The following is a 15164-nucleotide window of genomic DNA, read 5'->3' as shown; positions in this document are numbered from 1 at the left end:
TGAGATATAATATATATCTATATAATATATATATATAATATAAATCATTATATTATATATATATATATACACACATATATATATATACACACACACACACATACATTTTTATTTCAGTTGTAGTTATTTTAGTGCATTGTTAAAATTAAAAGGAGAAATGTTGATTTGGCAACTAGCTGAAATAAAAACATTTTTCATGCTTTTTTATATGCTTTTATTATTATAACCCTAGTGCAGTTGACCTCAAAACTACGGACACGAGTCAAACCCTTACAATTTTTGTTGTTATTTTTTTGTGGAGTTTTTCAGAGGTTTTGTGTTTTTTGTGTGTGTGTGCATCATGCAAATGTTTCTGTCATTGTAGTTAGGTGAACTGAAATGGGATTGTGGACAGGAGAAAGATAAGTAAGACCTCTGTGGGACGGACTGAGGCGCGAGTTAAAGGTGCAGAAATGCAAAATGACTCGAGAATATCAAAACACTTGAGAATCGCAGAGATCAGCAAAGAAATGGCACATGCGTTTATTACTCGCACCTCAATCTGAAATTGCACTGTGAAGCAGAAAAAGGCCTCTCAAAGTGGTACAAAAGCAATGTTCAGCAGACACTCTTTATGAAAAAAATATGGGAATGTCATTATTCCACTGTAAAATACAAAAACACTATAAAACACTGAATACAACACAAAAGTCTTTATTTGATGGTTTTGTTGATGTTGCTGTATCCGGCTCCCACACACGTCATCAGGACCTTCTCTTCCGCCTTCTTCATCTTCTCCAGGTTTCTGTTGCTCGATCTTGAACATGATCTGAAAGAAGTCTCGGATGTGTCTCAGGAACTCGACCCTGCATGGAAAACAGTGAGAGTTAGATGATGGTTTATAACCATGCTAATAAATCACAAAATATCAAATAAAGAAATAAATAATATAAAGAAATTATTTGAAAAAATGTAAATAATAAAATAATAAAAAATGAAATGTATAAAAAATAAAAGTAATTTGAAACAATTAAACAAAGTGTAAAGTTTTTTTTTTTTTGTGTACCTGCATGTCATGTGACCATTAACCAACATTAGAGAACCGTTAAGGTTGTTAAATTATAGAAATATTAAATTTTTTAGGACCAAGGGGGTTGGCTGTCAACAATGTTGATTTATTGTTAGTTAAAAAAAAAACAATGCTTCTGATCTAATGAAAAAACAGCATTATTTAAAACCACATTAAAAACAGCATTAATATAATGTAAAATTCTAATAAAAATACCAAAAAGGAGGGTTAATATAGTTAACTAAAAAAATATATATATATTTAAAAATAAAATAAATGTTAACTGAAAAAAAAAACAAAACAAAAATAAAATATTTCAGTTAGTTGCCAAGGAAACATTACTAATTTTTCGTTTAGTTTTATTGATGTACTAACATAAAGTTAACATTAAAAAATTTTAGTAAAAACTAAAAAACAAATAAAATTTAAAATTAAAAATGAATTCAAACTATTAATTGATAATGTTTTTTTGTCATTTTCCAGCATCTCCTGCACACATATGAAGCTGGAGTCCACTGGAGGCGAGACACGTGTTGGCACCGTCAATCTTCAGTTATCATAGTACTGTACTTGACAAGCACACAGCACCGGTACCATGATAACTGAAAATGGACAATTCATGACGGCGGAGAGAAAACTGCTGGATCCGGACACAAACGTAAAGCAGAACATGACAGATGGAATATTAGCACTGAGAAAAATACAGTTCTGGATGCCACAATTTTATATGCATCAAAAAAAATGGAAGAGCATCTGTGTCAAATGGGGTTAGATCTCTGCCACAATGCAATTTTTGTTGTCAAGGCAGCTAATCAGAATTTAGCAGCCTCGTCTCTGATTGGCTGGAATCATGGCATGTTGTAACGCTGGGTTGTGTTGAGCAAGCGAGCCGTTGGCATTTAGAGAGCACTGAGGGCGGGCATCAAGGGAGCAAGCTAGTGAAACATTGCACGCGCAAGAGAGAAGGTCTGCACACACCCAAAAGCTTATTTTAAATGCAAAATTAATTTTAGTGCGCTCAAATACTTTCTTCTTTGCGAGACGAAGATTTTCTCCACAAAACACAGATCGCGTGCGTGCAAAATGCACTTTTGTGCGCTCAAAACATGATCTTTTGCGCACAGAATTGTGGCAGAGATCTAACCCCATACAAGGTAACAGTAAAAGTAAAGATGGAAGTCTTTCTGCATCACATGGAAAGGTCGCAAGCAGTTTGAAATGACATTTCATACTTTTTGCAATTTATGTTTACTTGAATATGTGATACTGATGTCAGATCCCTGAAAAACACGTGACGGTTGTGTGTGTATGTGAGTGCTCACGTGTAGGGTGAGAGGGGACCTAGCAGTGTTTTAGACACATCCTGCTGTCCTAACGTCATGTACAAGAGAGACAGACTCTGATTGGTCGAATCCACACAGCCGCCCTGGAAGAGGGAAGAAAAATAAAGGTTAGAATCAGTGGGGTCAAAGCAGGGCTATTATAGTGAACCAAAAAAAACCTTTTCTTAAACCTAAATGAATATCTGAAAATTATTTTATTTTAGCTAGCGGCCAAGGATAGTTTTCATTGTTCATTGTTTTCAACATGATGTACTAAAATAAAAGCTGAAACTACAATTAATAAAAACTGATGCATTAAAATAATAAATCTATATAAAAAAAACCTTGCTATACTAATATAAAAACTAGTAAAATTAAACCTAAAAGTATAAAAAAAACAACTTCAATGAAATAAAAATGAATACTATAAAAAAATATTTAAAAAAAATTAAAATTATAGACAAAAAAAACTAATAATTAAGATAATTAATATTTATATTTGAATCTTTGATTTACTATTTTAAAGCTAATTATTACATTAATGAAAGCTATAATAGTATCTCAACGAAGCCAAAGTACCACTGGGTCAATGTTTGGCTGGTTAGCAGCTCTCTGCGTGTTTCTCCATTTCTCCAGCAGTCATCAAACTACCAATGACTGAGTTTAGTGGCTCTGAACATGAAGCTCACACACCGCAAATTACACAATTCAAGTTCGATCCACATGCAAACACTTTAAAATCCACTTTAACTCTGACAAAGAACAACAGCACAACTTTACCATGATGCATGCATATGCAGTCCTCCATGGCACCGAATGATTAGCATATTCAAATGCATGATGGCATTAACAATGTACTTTTCAAGTATAACAACAACAAAAAAAAAACTTAATAGTATCTTTATGTGAAGCATTTAGCAGCCTGACTGCACTGAATGATTAGCATATTCAAATTTTGTATTTATAACAAAAATGTTGAAAAAAAAAGTTTCATGTAATTACTTAATTATGCAAAATTACATGGAAGTAAGCCTAAAACAAACCCTAATCCTAACCAAGTACATGTAGTTAATTAATATTACTTTGTACTTAAATATATAATTACACTGTAGCAAGTACACCTTAAAATAAAGTGTAACCAACTAATAATATATATTAAAAAAAAGTTAACTAAAAGTATTAATATAAACTGCTACTCAGTAATGCATTTCATGTGCAAAATTAAAGAAATATGCTAAACAAGTCTAGCAGAAACAATTACAACAATAAATCAGGTCTTTTAGTTCATGAATATGATAAAATAATAACCATAGCGCTTTTATACATAGCCGAATGATTAGCATACTCATATATATTATGGCTTAAAAATGATCTACATAAGAAAAACAAAACAATACAGAAAGGTCTGAGCCATGGACATTCATGAACAAACTCAGAACATCAAGCTGGACATCCAGTTAACTAAAATACATAACTGTACGTCCTCATTAAAGAGACAGTGACGTGTTCAGCAACATTACATTTGCTTTAAGAATAAAAACACTACAAAGATTTTAAACAAGTCAATCCTCACCGAGAAATTTGACTCCAATAAGAGACATTCACGTCCTGACAAAAGGGACTGAATTGATTGTCTAATGCTGTACTTTTTGTTTCGTGAATCATGACGGGTGAGAAACGCTCGGAAACTTTCCCATAATGCCCAGTGGAAAAGTCCCAAACATTTAGCTCCCTGAGCGTTAATGAAGGTGAGACTCACTCTTCACGTGATGTTCCTGTCACATTCACCAATTAACATTACATTATATTGTAGCAAGCAACATTAAGCTTTTTCCAAATGAAGAACCAATTGTTGCTATGCAGTTTTAAGGTAAAATACATTATTGATTAGATTGTTAAAATCAATATGTAATGTTTACAGAAAACAACAATAATAACAATGAAATTATCTACAAAATAAAGTTTAAACAAAGTCTGTATGTTTAGCAGTAACACCTGATTTATTTGAAGAAAAACTGTGTATTATACTGATAAAATATTAATGTATTCATGCAACACAAAGAGTAGAGAAAGGGCTAGCAACACTAAGGTCATGGGTTCGATTTCCAGGGAAATGCATGATCTGATTAAAAAAACATTTGCAGTGTAAGTCGCTTTGGATAAAGGCATCTGCCAAATGCATGAATGTTAATGTAATTGTGAAGCCGCACACTGAACGTCTTTGTCAAACCTGCATAACAACCTCCAGAAACATCCATCTGTGCTCAGAATCAGGCATAAACACTGAGATTTATTAATGCTTCATCAGCAGCAGAGACAAAAGAAAGCAAGATATAACAAAATATATCAAGTTTACAAAAAACTAAGACGTTTAAAAAAAATTAAAACTTGATGTACTAAAATAAAAGCTGAAACTAAAATTAATAAAAATTGATGCATTAAAATAAAAACTGAAATAAAGCTATAAAAAACTTGATATACTAAAATAAAAACTAGCAAAATTAACAAAAACTAACTAAAATATAAGAAAATCTTAAATGAAATTTAATAATTTTAATAAAATAAAAAACAAAATTATGTTGTCTGTTCAAAAAAAACTTAATTATATATAATATATATATATATATATATATATATATATATATGTATGTGTGTGTGTGTGTGTGTGTGTCTATATATATATATATATATATATATATATATATATATATATATATATAAAAAATACATACATACATACATTTAAAATAAATGATAAAAAGTAATAGATAACACTTTATTTTAAGGCTTCCTTGTCACACGTTTCATGTACTTACTTTTATAACTAATTAACTTAATTAAATTACATGCAAGTAACCCTAAACCAAACCCTAACCATAAAGTACATGTAGTTAATTAATATTACTTAGTACTTAAATATAATATAGTACTTTTTTTATCAAAGTAAAAACATTCCCTAAGAAACAAGAAATTATATGCTGCATTAAGAAAATTAAGCCTAATTTAGGGTCATTAGAAATATAAAATAACTAAAACTGAAATAAAAATAAATAAAAACTATACAGACATCTAAAAAAAAAAAACAGAAGATATACAAGTAAAATTCAAAACATTGATCAAAGTATCGCATTGAAGATTTAAAATTAAGCATTTTTTTTTTTCCATAATGAATATAATTCTGTCTGATCTAATGTTTTGGCTCAGCCTAAATTAGACTTAATACTTTTAAGTTTTTTGATGTGTTTACCAAAACAAAATGTAATATATAAATAATATTAAAATGACAAATTACATAAATTATATTTTACTTTAGCATTGAGACTTTTTGGGTAAAATGTGTTTCATTACCGTGAAAATAATGTGAATAATAAAGTTAGACTTCATTTTTTCATGCAAAATTTTGCAGTGAAATATGAGAGTTCTTGATGAGACTCATGTTTGATACTCTTGTACCCGCTGACACAGACAAGGACACATCGTGTCAGTGACCGTACAGCTCGGCCAAAACACACTCAATACAAACAAGAGTATGCGTCATTCAGAAAACTGCTGGAAATAACCAAACAACATCTGGGAGTTCTGGAGGATCAATGACTGGCTGCTGAAGAAAGCCACTTAATCATGACTGAACTCATCAAGTCTGATCCTCAGCAATTCATTCTGAAGATAAGTGAAGATAAAAATAAGTGCAAAATTATGCTATTGTGTTATTAACATGTTTGGGTATAAAGAAAACAATTCAGAGCAAACGAAAGATTGTTCATATGACAACATGCTAAAAACAACCATGTCTTTTGTAATAAAATGCCTTTTAGAGCTGAAGTGTGTGGTTCCTGCACCAACAAAAAAATTGTGAGAATAATGTGTTGTTTCTTAATGATTTTAAAATTTTGAATTTTTTGAAATTGGTTTAATAGGTTTCAAATGTTTGACATTTGTTGTATAAGTTTTAGATGAGGTTCTGTCAGCCCATTCAAAAAAAACAGACTGCTAGCATTCATATACAGCCTATATTCTAATGAATAAATAAATTATATAATAAAATAATATATATATAAAAAAAACACGCTTTTATTATTACTAACCTGCCACTCATTTATGTATTTCATGATGTGCAGAAATAAAAGAAATACACAAAATTAATTTTAAAAAATTACATTAATGAAAAATAAAATAATAAATAAAGCTATATTAAATCATAAAAAAGACCTTGCAAGTATTAATAACTACAAGTACTAATAACTTGCTACTTAATTATGTATTTCATGTGCAAAATCAAAGAAATAAAAAAAAAGTTGTAATAAAATTATACAAAATAGTAAAAAACAAAAACAAAAAAAAAAACACACAAAATAAAATGGTAATAATATAAAAATAAAAATTAAAAATACTAATTATTGCTACTTGGTTAAGCATTTAATGTACGAAATCAAAGAAATAAATAAAAATTTAAATAAAATGACAAAATAGTAATAAAAAATAAAAATATACAAAATAAACTTGTAATAATATAAAAATACTAATTACCTGCTACTTAGTTAAGCATTTCATGTGCAACACCTAGAAATAAGCCTAAAACAGGCCTAGCAGTCATGTAATAAACAAGGTTTTCTTAATGAATATAATATATTAAAATAATCTTTCCTTAATATTAGCACAATATTGAATGTTTTAAAAATGTATTCACTGAAATGCATTAAAAACAAAACATGCTGAACGTGCAGACAGTAATTAAACATCTTTTTCCATTTAAAATGGCTACATTTTTGCTTTCGTAAAGAGAGGGTATAAACTCACGTCATGTTTTCCAGTTCATCCAACAGCAGCACAATCACAACTAGTCTGCATTCAGGAGCTGTTTACTACAGAGACCGACCACCAGCTACTGATTAACCTCAACACACACACACACACACACACACACACACACACACACACAGAGACAGACCACCAGGTATTGATTAATGTACGCAGTGGCTGTTGTGTGCGATCAGCCAGTGCCTTCAAATATTAACAGCCCTAAAAAGACGCCCTACAATGCCCCTGCAGCCCAGAGCTCAGTATGAAAAACACAGAATCAGCCCATTTTAACTCACGTCACATGTCTCAGCACTTGTGTCCCCCGTGTGCACACTATGAAGGGAGCGTATGCTGAGTGTTTATGTGGTGTCAGTACAGTGAGTTACAGTGGATTACGGTTAGACGGCTGTAATCCCCTTCAGCAGAGCGGATCTGATCACTGCGGCTCCGGCTCTCTCACACGTTCCCAATCACAACCTCACACCTCTCATCATGAGATGTAACAGACAAGCATCTATTTCCCAGCATGCCTCTGCACCAGGACAGTGTAAACAAGCCAAACCGCGCTTCGATTAAGACTCTATCCAAATGAAAATGTGAGTAGACAAACACTTTTCAGAGAAATGATCAGACCTTAGAACTTTTTTGAAGTTTAAAACACCCCCTCATCTGTCATTGGTCAAACAAACAGGTAGCCCCGCCCCCAAATCAATCCATTGGTTGAATTAATGATGTCATGTCTCAATGATAATCTGTTATTACATCTTTTAAGTTTAATTGAAATTGCGTCAGTTTAATTAAAATTGAATCACTTTACAAAAAAATACTAATTTGTTGTTCTTTTATTTACTGTTTTGAATTTCAGTAAATACATTTTAAAATACAAAAATATTTATTCAGTGTGAGTGTGTGTTTGTCTGAGTGTGTTTGAGGTGTGTGTGTTTGTGTTTATTTGAAAGTTGTGTGAATGTGTGTGTGTTGTTGTTTGTGTTGTGTGTTTTTGAAAGTTGTTGTGAAATGTGTGTGTGTTTGAGATGTGTGTATGTGTGTGTTTGTTTGAAAAGTGTGGTATGTGTGTGTGTGTGTGTGTGTGTGTTTGTTTTTTTTACGTTTTTTTTGGTTGTTCTGTGTGTGAATGTGTGTGTGTGTGTGGAATGTGTGGTGTGTTTGTTTGTGTGTGTTTGTTTGAAAGTTGTGTGAATGTGTGTGTGTTTGAGATGTGTGTATGTGTGTGTTTGTTTGAAAAGTGTGTATGTGTGTGTGTGTGTGTGTGTTTTTTTTGTTGGTGTGTGTGTTTGTGTTTTGTATGTGTGAAATGTGTGTGTGTGTGTGTGTGTGTGTTTGAAAGGTGTGTGAATGTGTGTGTGTGTTTGAAAGGTGTGTGAATGTGTGTGTAGGTGTGTAAGGTGTGTGAATGTGTGTGTGTGTGTTTGAAAGGTGTGTGAATGTGTGTGTGTGTTTGAAAGGTGTGTGAAATGTGTGTGTGTGTTTGAAAGGTGTTGTGAAGGTGTGTACGTGTTTGAAAGGTGTGTGAATGTGTGTGTGTGTGTGTGTTTGTTTGACTGTGTGTGTTTGAAAGGTCTGTGTGTGAATGTGTGTGTGTTTGTTAGTTTGTGTGTGTGTTGGTTCCTAGTTTAGTTTGACTTTTTTTTTTTTTTTTTTTTTGGTATGGGTGGGGAAAAAAAGTATTTTTTTTTTTTTTTTTTTTGTTTCTTGTGTAATATTGTATATTTTATGTGTGGGATACCTCACAAGCCCCTTTCACACTACACGTTGTTCCCGGAAAATTGCCGGTAAATTGCTGGATCACCTTCTGTGTGAACGCAAACACGTCCCGGGATCGATCCCGGGTTGGGGATCTAGTAACATTGCCGGGTTCAGTCCCGGAACGAGCGCTGTGTGAACAAAAGCCAGAATCAAAGTAAAGGGTGTGTCATAGTGATGACGCACGTTATCGTGCGACTCTTTTGCCGGGTGTTTTGAAGGCAGATTAACGTTCGCGACAAAAAAATATTTGCAAACTGTAATAAAGCAGAGATCAGTTAGCTCCTCACTAGCCACGCTGAAGCTGAGATCGTTCACCAGCTTCAGTGAAAGCTAACGTACCTAGCGTTTTCGACTCGTACATTATACGTCACATCCTGATGTCACGTGTCATTACAAGACCTTTACGGGTTGTGTGTGAACACACGCACAGATTCCGGGAAACCACTGGCAGTGTGAATGAACCAAAATCTAACAATCCGGGAACAACTGCCGGGACACATTACCCCGTGTATTATCCGGAATCTCAGTGTGAAAGGGGCTATACTGGCTTTGTGTGTTATGCATACTTGGCCAATAAATGTTGATTGATTGAATGAAAACAGCATTTAAATAATACAAAATATATTTTTTTGAGAATCTAAAAATGCCGGTAGTTTTGTGTGAGGGCTAGGTTTTGGTGTAGGGGATAGAAAATACAGATTGGACAATATTAAAACAATTACACCTATATAGAGTCCCCACAAATTATAGAAACCAAATGTGTGTGTTTGGTTCTGCTCACCCTAAAGACCTCCTCCAGCAGTAGTTTGGCACAGTTTCTGCCCAAGTCCTCCGGCAGCACCGGATCTCCCTGACCCTGCGGTGTGGACACGACCTCAGCACCCAGAAACGTGCCGTTCACCGTCTCAGCCACCAGCGTCAGCCCGAACCCTGGAGACCTGCACACAACACACAGTGCATTAGTCACTTCACCACAAACTCTTACTCACTGCTTACTAGCACGAGATTTCTGGGGTGTTTGCTAACGTCACTGAAGCTGCTTCACAACTAAACCCCACTCTAATGCCAATGTTCAATAACAATCCCTTAATTATTGTCAATCATCAGCTCAGACGGACTGCAGTAACTCACTTCCCAGAGCTGGCTCCCTTCATGTGGTCGGTGTAGATGTAAATATCCGGGATGAATTTGTTCAGGATGCTCCTGGCCGAGTCCACGATCCTGTTGGCCATCTGAGGAGAAACTCGCACCGAGAACCTGACGCACGCCGGTCAAAGATCAACACTAAACACCAGTGATGAGAGACATCGACGAAAAACACTCGAAGGCTAGATGACCCTGCTTTGATTTCACTGGCTGATATTAAACTCCAAAAAGTGTTCCCCAAAAACTGGAGCCATATTCACAAAAACATCTTACGACAAATAGTAGCTGCTAATTTTACGATTAAGGAAAAAATCTTAAAAATGACGAGAGTGTCTAAATGTTTGCTCTAAGAGTATTTCACAAAGCATTTTAGTGCTAAAACCTACGGAAGCCTGTTTCTGCCACTGAATAAAGGGGAAAAAAAAGGTTATTGCGACTTCTCAGAATTGCAAGATATAAACTTACAATTGCGAGATAAAAAGTTGCCATTGCTTTTTTAAAAAAAAAAAAATACTTATTGTTGAGTGTGGGTTGTCATATGTGAGATGTAATGATTCTGTTAATTTTTTTTTCTAATTTTTTGGCTCTATTTAATAATGGCAACATTTTTATTTTAAACTCTTGATTTGAATATGGCAACATGATACTCCTCATACAATATTTCTGTGATTAAATGAGAGACCCCTCCCCTATCAGCCAATCAGTAAGCTTGATGACATCATACATAGTAATGAGCTCAACCCCGCCCTTTCTCTTTAGATTAGGATTTCTCCCCATTCCTTAGTAAAAGTTCCTCTTAGCAACTTTGTGAAGAGGTTTAAAGCAGTTTTACTGCTATTTATGACATTTCACTTGTGGTTCTGTGTCAGCCTCTGTGGACAGAACTGTCAGAATTAATGGGGACCGGTTTTATTATCAATGGAAGGATACGCTGTTCCTCGGATCCTCTTGATTTTTCCGGGTTCTGTGAGATGAACGGGTTTCATGGAGCGGCGAACAGGACAGGTGAAGAGCACCTCACCTCCTCCTGCAGGAGCCATGCCTCGCTTCAGCACCTGTGTAAACACCATCAACACGCTAACGCTAGCACAAAACCCAACCGCATTGATGCACGTGACAGATGCGTTTATCCAAAGAGACTTGAACTGCAGTGCTTCATCAGTTCATGCATTCACTGGGAAACTAAGGTGGCTGTCAAATTAATGGACTTGTTTTTTTTTTTTTTTTTTTTTTTTGATGCGTACTCTATTGACAGACCTTTATTTCCCAGACCGTCTCCATCAATCCCAAACTTCTTCATCAAAGGAATCGCAGTGACCTTCAGAAGATCCACCTAGAGAACACGGGCATTTTATTCAGATAATTAGATATCAAAGCAGAAGAATCAAATGTGATCACTATATTATTACCACACACACACACACACAACGCAATACAAAGAATAAAAATCGAATGATACTGGATTGTGATGAAAACAAAAAGTAAAAAAAAGAAGTAGGAAAACGTCTCAGGTTACGAATGTAACCATGGTTCCCTGAGTAGGGAACGAGACACTGTGTCCTCTAGCGACCCCTAGAGGACGCAGTTCGAAGTTCCCTTGAAAGGGAACGTCTCAGGTTACGAATGTAACCATGGTTCCCTGAGTAGGGAACGAGACACTGCGTCCTCTAGCGACCCCTAGAGGATGCATTTCGAAGTTCCCTTGAAAGGGAACGTCTCAGGTTACGAATGTAACCATGGTTCCCTGAGTAGGGAACAAGACACTGCGTCCTCTAGGGGTCGCTAGAGGATGCAGTGTCTCGTTTCCTTGAAAGGGAATCTCATATGAACAGTTATAAAGTTAAACTATTTATTAAAAGATTAACAATTAAAATGAAAAAAGTAAAATAAAATAACGTAATTTAATTTAAAATTAAAATTCATATGAACTCAAGTGTAAATTCACTACACTGTATATGGTAACCCTAGGGGTCGCATGACTACTGATTTCTGCTAGTCTCGATTACTTATTTAAAAAAACTACTCGAGTTACTCGACTACTCGTGGTTCATGCTACTGTAAATGAATAAACATTAAATAGTTTTTTATCAATAAACATTTATTAATTAACTAATTAATTAATAGCCTAATGCAACAATTAGCCTACATAACATACGTAAACTGTCAAAACTTTAGACCGTTCTGGCAATCAAACAGTTGACGGCAGCCATTGGCTTCCATTGTATGGAAAAAAATACTATGGAAGTCAATGGCTACCAAGCCAAACATTCTTCAAAATATCTTTGTTTGTCCTCAACAGAATAAAGAAACTCTTACAGGTTTGGAACAACGTGAGGGTGGGTAAACTGTAACAGAATTCACATTTTTGGGTGAACTATCTCTCTACAAAGGTGAGAGGTCAAATATCAGTGCAGATTACTGGGCAAACACTCACCGATGGGTCTGTGGGGTCGTTGGTGACGCCCTTCAGCACGGCTCTGAGCGGCGTCTTCATGAACGGAGCCAGCATGAGCAGAGCCTCCAGATAATAACCGATCGAGCGCTGGACGTTACACTCGTGCTCCACGGAGCCACCGTACAGCAAACCCGGCTGATAGAACAACACCGTTCCTGCATCGACACACACACACACACACACACACACACACGATATGAGAGAACAACCAACACGCCTGTCAATCAATCGATCGATCAGTGTTCACTTGTACTCACCCGTCTGGTTGATCTCGATCCTGGTGCCGTTGGTCACTTTGTCAAGGAGCCTGATGAAGCTCGCTTCAAAATCTGACCGACACAAAAGATATCAATGAAATAATGAAAACAATATCGTCATCAGCAGAGCAAGAACTGATGCTCATGTTGAAACACTTCAAAACAAGATTTAAAAATAAACAAATACATCAATCTGATGAGAAGAGCCACATTTAAGCCTGAAGTTGTTGATATTAAAGGCTTCTGCTGAAAGGCCTGAAACTAGTTTTTGTAGTCAAATATAAATTTGATTATGTATTTATTTACAAGATTAAAATTTCATACAATGAGTCGTAGTGGATGGTTTAATCAAGTGGATCAATAACCAAAATTATGTGAATTTTGAGTAACTAAAAATTCTGAGAATTAAAAATAATAATAATAATAAATTTACAGCCAAGTTTTGTGATTAATTGTTAATATATTATTATTATAAATTACAAATCTAATAAAAACAAAAATCCAAATGGTCCAATTGTTATTGAAAAATCCAGTAACTTATTTTATTTAGAAAAGAAACTAAAAGGCTAGAATAAATAGATCTTAAAATGACCATTTTTTTTTTTTTATTAAGAAAAAGTAAATAAAAACTTGGATATGCAGTTGTATTTTATTTAGAAAATAAATTAAATAGGCAAAAAAGCCTAGAATAAATAGAATACAAAATGGCAAACAACTAAACAAATACATAAGAAGAGAACACATGAATTGGACTTAAGAAATTAATTTTTTTAAAACTACAGAAACGAAAAATCTGTAATCTGAATCAGAGAGGGAACCATAATCTGTTTTTAACACCTCAAGAGTACAACACGATAACATGTGCTGTAGATAAACGACTGTATAATGATAATATATTTCATATAACGCATTTATAGATGGTTTGTGTTATGGATTGATTAGATACTACGTCACGTGTGATGTGTGATGTTGTGATATAAACGCACCTCGCAGGCCGGGATTGTCATCTTTAGATCTGATGTTTCGTATTTTCACTCGCTTTCCGCTCAGTGTGGACAACACGAGTCTCTGTCTGAAGCAGCTGCAGCCCTCGAACTCCATGATGTGAGGAACACACGTGTTTCTACTGCGAGCTGGACCCAACAGACAGCGCTACGAGAGCCCGCGAGGGACAAACACACAAACGCGAAGGCGGAAAGATGACGTTACATCCGATGACCACTAGAGGGCGACAAAGTCCAGCTTTCTCTGATTGGGCGCCTTAGAATGGAGATGAACTGTAGAAAAGGCGTTTTAAATTATTTTAATTTATGATTTATTATCATGCTAAATAAACTTTATAATCAAATAAAAATGTGAATATAGATCAAAATGAAAAAATAAATAGAAGCACATTTAAAAGCATAACAATATAAAAATATTTGCACATTTATTAAAAATATTTACATATAAATATATTTCAATTTATACATATCCAATTTAATATTTAGTAATTTGATGTCTGTGTCATTAATATTAATACTAGATTATTTATTTCATTTTATTGGGATTTGATCGCATTTATTTGTCAGTATTAAAATGAAAGATTTTACAGTTTGGCATTGGTGGATACTTTTGAAATCTTTTATTTGTTTGGAAAAGTCACATCACATAATTTTTTTTAAAACATCATTTTATATAGGGATGCACGATAAATATCGGCACGATATTAATGCGCATCTCGTCAGTAAAGCGGTTCTGTAATCAGCGGTAAATCTCTACACGTGCGTGCTTTAGCGTGAAGCAGCGCATCTCTAGATGATAAATATCGTGCCGATATTTATCGTGCATCCCTGATTTTATAAAACCAAAACAAAATACAAAAATCAAGGGGAAAAAATAAAAAAGTTTCATTTAAAGTATAGTTGATTTATGTCAATAATACACAAATATGACATTTATTATAAACAGTTTGTGAATTCAGGTTTGTATGTGCTCAGAGACATACAGTGCCTTGCGAAAGTATTCATACCCCTTCATTTATTTCACATTTTGTCATGCTGCGATATGTGTTGCATCATGGAGTTTTTAATTATTTTACAATGATAAGCATTTGTGCTGTGAAATTAAATAACCAGGACAAAACCTTATTTTAGAGAACAGTTTATTAAGTCATTGGAACAGAAGCAATCATAGTTGTGATCACGTCTGTGGTGTGGCTAATTTGATTATTAATGATCATCTATTTATGATCTTAAAGTCAAGCATGAAGGAACGTGCAGAAGAGTGTTTAAAATATTAAACAGAAAAGAGCTGTGACTGGCTGATAAACCCCGCCTCCTCACCCTCAAATCGGTCTGAATAAACATGGTTAATGAGAAGATTAGTGA

At 34.3% G+C, this 15164-nt stretch overlaps 1 pseudogene; it reads right to left on the bottom strand.

Annotated features, from left to right (window-relative positions):
• Window positions 1-498: 498 nt before the first annotated feature.
• LOC122133852 lies at window positions 499-13933 on the bottom strand (annotated as a pseudogene).
• Window positions 13934-15164: the final 1231 nt, after the last annotated feature.

This window comes from Cyprinus carpio, chromosome B5, assembly GCF_018340385.1.
Source record: "Cyprinus carpio isolate SPL01 chromosome B5, ASM1834038v1, whole genome shotgun sequence".
Classification (NCBI taxonomy): Eukaryota; Metazoa; Chordata; class Actinopteri; order Cypriniformes; family Cyprinidae; genus Cyprinus; species Cyprinus carpio.
This window is presented reverse-complemented; position numbering and strand designations above follow the sequence as displayed.